The sequence below is a fragment of the Microtus pennsylvanicus genome, chromosome 9, assembly GCF_037038515.1.
Source record: "Microtus pennsylvanicus isolate mMicPen1 chromosome 9, mMicPen1.hap1, whole genome shotgun sequence".
NCBI classification, from domain to species: Eukaryota; Metazoa; Chordata; class Mammalia; order Rodentia; family Cricetidae; genus Microtus; species Microtus pennsylvanicus.
The window spans coordinates 66,060,959-66,068,797 of record NC_134587.1 but is presented as its reverse complement, the minus strand read 5'-3'; positions in this window follow the sequence as shown (position 1 = coordinate 66,068,797).

Below are 7,839 nucleotides of genomic sequence, written 5' to 3'. Positions count from 1 at the left end.
ATGCAAGAAAAAACAAAACCTTTACACAGAAAGAAATCACATTGTGATCATGAGATACATGTTTTTCTTAGAAGTCCACAAGTGGTTGAACATCCTCCTTTGTATTAATTTTCCTACCATAACATCTTCACCCCAAAACAATGATTCTCTTATTGTTGATTTAAAACGTTTTAAGCAAGCCAAATATATCTCAGCCAGTTCCTTGTTTCAGATTAGCAGACTCCTATTCTATTTCTACTCTAAAAAACTGTAAACAAGTGGTCTAGCTAACCATCTAGTCTTTTCTTTGCTTTTTACACACAATAGGGTCATTTAATTTCCTTTCACAACTTTGTTTTTTCAGGATACATACCAAAACCTAATTACTCCTGTAAGCTACATGACCAAGGAACTCACACCTAACCTTGGTGTAGGGACATAATGGCTTCTTTGATTATCATCCTGGTTTTCCCCCACAGGCAGAATTCATGAGTCTATAATGCATGAAACTTCCTTGTTCTTATTTTCCATCCTTAGCAAATCTCACACCTAGCAAAGAGGATAACTGCTACTACTCTTATTTCTGTCTCCTTTTTTAATCTCTCATTGTAGCAATTGGCATGGCAGCCTAAGCCTAAGCCTAATCATCTCCACTGTCTTAACCACCTGTATCTTTCAGGTTGACTCAGTGAGTTCAATTAAATCATTTATCTAAGCATCATTGCTCTTATAAAAATCATCTACATTATGATCTGCACGTAAATTGCTCAGTGAGGAGTGGGATTTTCCCATTAAACAATCACACTATACTAGATACAGTGGGGTTCTTTCTCATAATCATCATACTCTGCCAGATACAGAAAGAACACGATAGCAGCAAGCAGAGAAAGCACAGCAGAAGCACAGAAGCAAGGGGCAGGAGACCATTCCCCAGGGTGGTGCCTCTCCAGGGTGCACCATCATAGCTTTGCCATCTGGTGGGTGGTATCCGATGAGCTCCATTGCTGACGGCAGCTCCCTTGACATGACAACCGCCAAGCGACCCTGGTTATGGTGTCTTATCACAGTGATAGAACAGTAACAAAGATACTATTTCGTAAAAATGTTGAGACCAACTTATCTCTGGAATAAAAGAGTTTATAACGCATTACAGATGCTGGCCAAGAATAAAAGGACTGGTCTGGACACAAGCTCACTGATTCACTAGCAGCATGGCCAGTAAGAAATACGGACGCCAGACAGATCTAGAGAACCATAGGGCTGTTAAGACGGCATAGCAGATAAAGGTGCTTGCCATCAGAATGACAACCTGAGTTCAAACCCAAGGGCCCACATGCAAAAAGGACAGAACCAACTCTTATAAGTTGTCCTCTGACATCTACATACACACAGTAAAGAATTAAAAGGAAATGAAAGCTAATATATTTTTTTACACTGTATTTGAGAATATCACACATGGACAGTGTGTTTGCATCATTCTACTCCACTCTCTCTGCACTCCACCTCCTCCTATGTCTGACCACTCCTTCTCTAATTCACCACCTATTCCTTAAGTCTTACTGTTTTACACACACACACACCCACACACACACGCGCGCGCGCGCGCGCATGTATGCACAGGCTGCTGAGTCCATTTAGTATTACTCATATGTATATGTGTTTAGAGATGATCACCTGGGATTGAAAATTTTATCAGCGGACTTATCCTTAGAGAAATACTGATTCTCCCTCTCTTAGTAGCCATTAGTTCCTTCCCTGGTCCACACTGCAAGCCCACTTGTGTTGCCATTGTGCAGGTCGTGTTTAGGGAACAAGGTGGTTGAAATTTCAAAGGGCATCCCCCATCATATACTAAAAATGGTATACTGCAGCAGAAAACTTGGATTTCTGGCTTTTACAACCTTTCCAGATTCTTCCCTGATGCTCCCTGAGCCTTGTCCTGTGGTTGAATCAGTTGTTCTTTGTATTTTGACCATGTTGGATAATCTCTTTCTCCTGCAAAAAAGAGGTTGCTTTGATAATGGGTGAGAGCTACACTTATCTATGGGCATAAGGATGCATCTTTGGAACACAGCTGGTAATTATAATACTGGTTTAGGAGAGTTTTAGTAGTGGGGTCCAAGACCTCGCCAGCCATGGCTAGCTAGCTCTGTGTAATAGTACCAAGCATGAATTCCTTCCTGTTGAGCAGGCCTTAGGTCCAACTAGATGGCTGTTGTTTTCCCTCAAGATACATGTGCCACTATTGCACACTGCTGAGTGTATCTTGCCTTGCTCAGGCATTACATTTGGGTAGCTATTGTCTGCTTTTCTCCCTTGGCGGCTTTCATTGCACCTACAGATACTGTGAGAACTGGTCCCCAGGGAGGAGGCTTCCTCATCAGGTTCCATCCTGATTCCTCCAAATTCTTATGTTAGATGAAGACCTCAACAATGAGGTCTTCCCTTCTAGCTCTGGAAGGCAATCAAGGGCAATAGCAACAGCCTATATTGTTCTGGAAACCTTGAACGCCACCAACAAGTCAGAGGTTTCCCACACCTGGCACTGGAGTTTTGTTAGGTAGTCTGCAGCATCTGAGGGGAGCATGATCACCCCAAAAAGCACAGCTTCATGTAAATATTTACAAGTGAATATACATACATTAAAAAATTACATGTGTTGTTTTAAGTAAACATAGAACAATGGTCCCCTGTGGCTTTCCCCATCATCCTTAGTGGTCCTTGTCCCTCCTGCCTCTCTCTTGCCCAACTCTCCCCTCCCCAGATGAATTCCACCCTCCCATTTTCCCTGTTTCCCCTCCCATAACACCTTTGCCACACGGATCCTCCCCTTTGGAGCCTCTTCTAGCACACCGTGGTTCCTTCTTACTTTCCTGCCTTCTGCTGATGATTTCCGGTTATGCACTCACATCTAAAGATGTCAAACTAGGATCTTCAAATGGCAGAGAACATGAGGTGCGTGTCTTTCTGAGTCACTCGGTGTGTTTTCTAGTTCCATCCCTTTACTTGCGAATTTCATGATTTCATCGTCCTTAACAGTGGGTAGAAATCGGCAGTGTATATGCACGACATTTTTATCATCAGTTCACCAGCTGAGGAACATGTAGGCAGCAGCTCTGAACTATGTATTCCTTAATGCCTTGTCTTAAAAATTCTAGAAATTAGAAATAGTTTTAGAAAATAAGAGTTGGCATAAATGCTTTTATATAACTTTGATAAAGATGTGGTCATCAACATTCTCAGCAATAAACTGATAATTATATATGCACCAACACTGATGTACATAAGTGCCTACAGAATTTAAAGTCAGTGTTACAGAAAAATTTAAATGTAAGTCTTCAATATTAGTTTTTTAAAGTTTAATTAAACTATAATTACACCATTTACCCCCTTTCCTCCCTCATACCCTCCCATGTTTGTCCTCCAACGCATGGCCACTTCTCACGCTGCCCAGAAGGCCTGAATTCTAACGAGTCTGTGGGTCACTCATATGCACAAATAAAAGAATTAAATAAATTTAAAGTGTCGAGGTCATTAAAGAGAGAGTTCGGGGAGACATGAAGTTCAGTTGGTAGATTAAGTAGGTAACGGGCACATAGCCCTGCACCTCTAGTTCTGCATATTAAGGCACAACAGCACACGGCTGTACTCTCTGCTCTCTGGAGGTGAAGGCAAGAGGAGCAGGCGAGCAAGGTTACCTTTGGCCACACTTTGAGTTCAAGATCGCTGTAAAACACACAAGAGCCTGTGTCCAAAAAACCAAGAAACCAAACAAAAAACTAACCAACCAACCAAACAAACAAACAAAACCAAAAAAGGAAAGTCCTAGGAATTTTAATGAAGACAGGTTTCAGGATCTCCTTAGACAGGATTCATAATATTAGGAAATTATGAAACAAATCAAGATAGCCAACCACGTGGGTGAAAGACTCTAGGGGGGACACTTGCACAATTAAATAAGGTTTCTAGTTTAAAAGTATCCTGTCCGTGCCCACAAACGTGCTGTGCAGCTGTTAGTGCTTGCGGGAGCCAGGGGAAGGCTGTACACGGATGCTCTGCTGGTTTGCAAATTTACAAGGATATTTACAGTTAGATTTTTAATTTTAGCCAGGCAGTAGTGGTGCACGCCTTTAATCCCAGCTTTCAGGAGGCAGATCTATGTGAGTTTGAGGCCAGAATGGTCTACACAGTGTGTTCCAGGGAAGCCAGGATTACACAGAGAAACTGTCTCAAAAATAGAAAGAAAAAAATAATTTTTTTTTCATTTTAAGGCCTTGACTTAAAGTTTAAAACTTAAGCTGTAACACCCGATTTGGTGTTACACCCTCGGTACAGTTCGCGCGCCACTGTACCGAACGTGAGTCGGGCAAGGGCCTGGAGATTGAAAAGAAGACACAGAGAGACCAGGGTCATTCGAAAGGAGATCAGCCGAATGCCACTTTATTCAGCATTGGGGGAGTCCTTATCTACCTGACTGCAGCACAAGGATCTCCGCCCAGGCAGGTGGGAAATTACCATATTAACAATAGAGTAAATGCCCTGCAGCTAACCACCAGGCGGGGCAGGCATAGCACAGAAACACACAGGAAGCTTAGTTAGTAGATCATAAACTGTCCCCACAAATGCACCACAGGAATAAGGGAGACCAGGGCCCTACATTAAGCTATTTTTATTTTTAAACTTTTGACTTATTTTTAAACTCGGTGACTTCTCTGGGCCTAATGAATGGATTGGGATAGACACTCCTCAACTCGACTCGAGAACCACAGAATGGCCTCGTTACTCAGCGTTAGTCCTACTTTATTCCAACAAAGCAAAGAACGATGATGAGCAGCTGCCGGAAGGAGGACTCTTGGCAACCGTCATGAAATTATTGTTGAGGTGAATCATCTCTACCGCTGCTAACTTTCCCACTGAAGAACTGTTCCCAACCGGGAAAGGGGGAGCCTCTTGGAAAGTTGTCAGACTTTTCGAGAGGAAAAGTACTCAGCCAAAAAATATTTCCAGAAAAGAGATTTTTGTTTTGTGAAACATTAAGACTTTTTTTTTTTAAAGAGAACATGAAAATACAATCGTACCAAGAGTAGTAGAGTTCGTTACATAGGAACTGACGGAGGCGACAAAACAAGCAGGCATCTCCAGACACCGGAAGGCCGCAGACTCTCCCAGAAGTGAGGTTGTGCACGTGGTGTGGGCTCTCAGGCTTTTATGAGATGGAAGAGGGGGACCCTTGGGGATGGAAGCATCCATCTGCAGGTCAGTCCCCCTGCAGTCTGGAAGTGTGTGGGCGCCAGCGGGGTTGGCGGTTGGCTTCCACAGGTGTTAGCAGCCAAGCCAGCTTTCCTGTCTGGAGCTTCTCAGCCTGCCTGACGCTTTTAGGTCAAGAACCCTTTGGCATTCATCATTTTGTTTCGATTTTCCCCTAGGGTTATCAAAGTATTCTTATAATTATACAAATAAAATTGCTATTTGCCACTTAAATTTAACTTTGTAATTTAGATTTCATCTGTAATTTAAAGTACATCTGCTTGTACTTGTGGTATTGTTGAAACGTAATGCCTCCCGAGTCCTGGCAAGTAGGGAAGACTATCCCAGGAATGCTGTTGGCAGTCACAAAAGCCATCTGCTTGGCAGCAGTCATCTCCCTAGACGCCCTCCCCCACACCTACACACTCTTCTCCCCTGACATTTCCAGCCTTTCTTCTTCCAACGGTTTTTGGTTTTGTTTTTTTTTTGTTTTTTTGTTTTTCCTCCCTCTCCTAGTTTCCCAGTTGTTCCTTTTATCCCTGAGTTTAATTCAAGCAAGACTCCGAATTGAAGGACACCGCCTCCTAGTAGGAGGGTTCCCTCCTTTTCTCTACTCCACACACTCGGCAAGATGCTCTTTGGAAGGGTTACCCTTTTCTCTCATTCCGGAGTTTAGCTCAGAAAGAGCTGCCTTCAACGCAAGAACTAAGTGTATTCAGTTGGAAGTATTTGTGTTGTGTTTTGGTTTGGCTTGGTTTAGTTTGGTGTCAAAGCTCCCAGGACAGTTTCTACAATCACATCTCTGTAGAGCAGAAGTCACCCAGAAAACTCTCTGGGATACCATTTTAGAATGGCATGCTTCCAGAGGAACTAGTGAGACCATTTTAATGGCTTAAATTTGGGGTGTGCTCAGAGCCAGAAGGTCCACAAGAATGTGCGTTCTGCATCCCTTAGTATTTCTCCAGTCACATTGTTACTGCAGGCAGAAAACCATATCCTGGCAGCGAGAGTGCTCAGTCAATTCTTGGGACTGCGAGACCTGTTTTAGCTGGAGTTGCCCCTGGTTGTTTGACATTATCTATTTACTCCTAGGTGATTCTTTTAAGTACAGTCCTAGATTCTACCATAGAATGACTTTAATCCCTATTCGGATTAATTTAAATATCTGAAGGTTTATCCCTTCGAGCACCAAAACAAAAACATTATTTAAATTGTTTTTTAATGGAATTATCACTAATATATTCTGCCTTGCATTAAAACAGTCTATACTTTAAGATTTCTGGATGAAACCTATTATAAAATGTGATTCCCCCCAGGAGGGAAAGCTACAACAGCCTGATTTTGTCTGTTATCACACGCTTACACTCTTTAGAAATCTCACGTCATGCTTTCGTGTTCCCTTTTCCTCCCTATGTCACAATACACACCTCCACCACTGTTCATACGTCTGTCTGTGCACTTCCTACCTTCTTCTTCTTCTTCTTCTTCTTCTTCTTCTTCTTCTTCTTCTTCTTCTTCTTCTTCTTCTTCTTCTTCTTCTTCTTCTTCTTCTTTTTTTTGGTTTTTCGAGACAGGGTTTCTCTGTAGCTTTGGTGCCTGTCCCGGAACTAGCTCTTGTAGACCAGGCTGGCCTCGAACTCCCAGAGATCCACCTGCCTCTGCCTCCCAAGTGCTGGGATTAAAGGCATACGCCACCAACACCCGGCCCTACCGTCTTCTATTCTGATGTAGCTTTGGAATGATATGTGGAACCATAGAACTACATACACCTTTAGACCTAGAGTGCAGTGTGTAATAAACATTCACATTAGCACTTGGAAGCTTTCAGTATGATCCAAAAGAAGCAACGGGAGTGAGAGAGAAAACAGTGTGACTCACTAGACATGACCCTCTTTCATGACCCTCTTCTGAGTAACTGGGTTACAATAATACAAGATTATGCCATGTTTTGAGAGGTACTTCTTGTCTGTTTGTCTGTCTGTCCTCTATCTATCTATCTATCTATCTATCTATCTATCTATCTATCTATCTATCTATCTATCTATCATCTATCTATCTGTGTTTGTCAAGTCATTACTCAAAGCAAGATACAGAGCATTTTCGTTACCTACGGAAGTTCTCTTACGGCTTTCAAACCAGTGCCCATCTGCCCCCACACAACTGGAAGCAGTACTCCAAATGTCTACCTCTAGCCATGTTTGCTTGCCCTTAGAACTGTTGGCTAATGAACTCATATGATATATAAGTGTAACACAATTTGTGGACCCATTCTTCTGCTGGAGTTTGGGTTGCTTTTAGTGTGGGAACGGTTGTTACCAGTGCCTTTCCTTATGCTATAACAAAACGCCTGACAAAAGCAAGTGAAGGAAGATTTGTTGTTCATTGCTTGAGAATGCAGGTCATGGCGGCGGGGGGAAGCACTGGGCACATTGCTGTCACGTTCAGGAAGCAGAGGAGATTAGTGCCGGCATTCAGCTTGACTCCTCCATTTTAGTCAGTTGCAGCCCCCAGCTTGTGGGGAAGGGCCTGCCCACATTCAGGACGGGTTTCTGCTGCTCAGCTAAACCTTCTGGAAGCATCTTTATACACACTAGAGGCATGTGTCTATGTTGA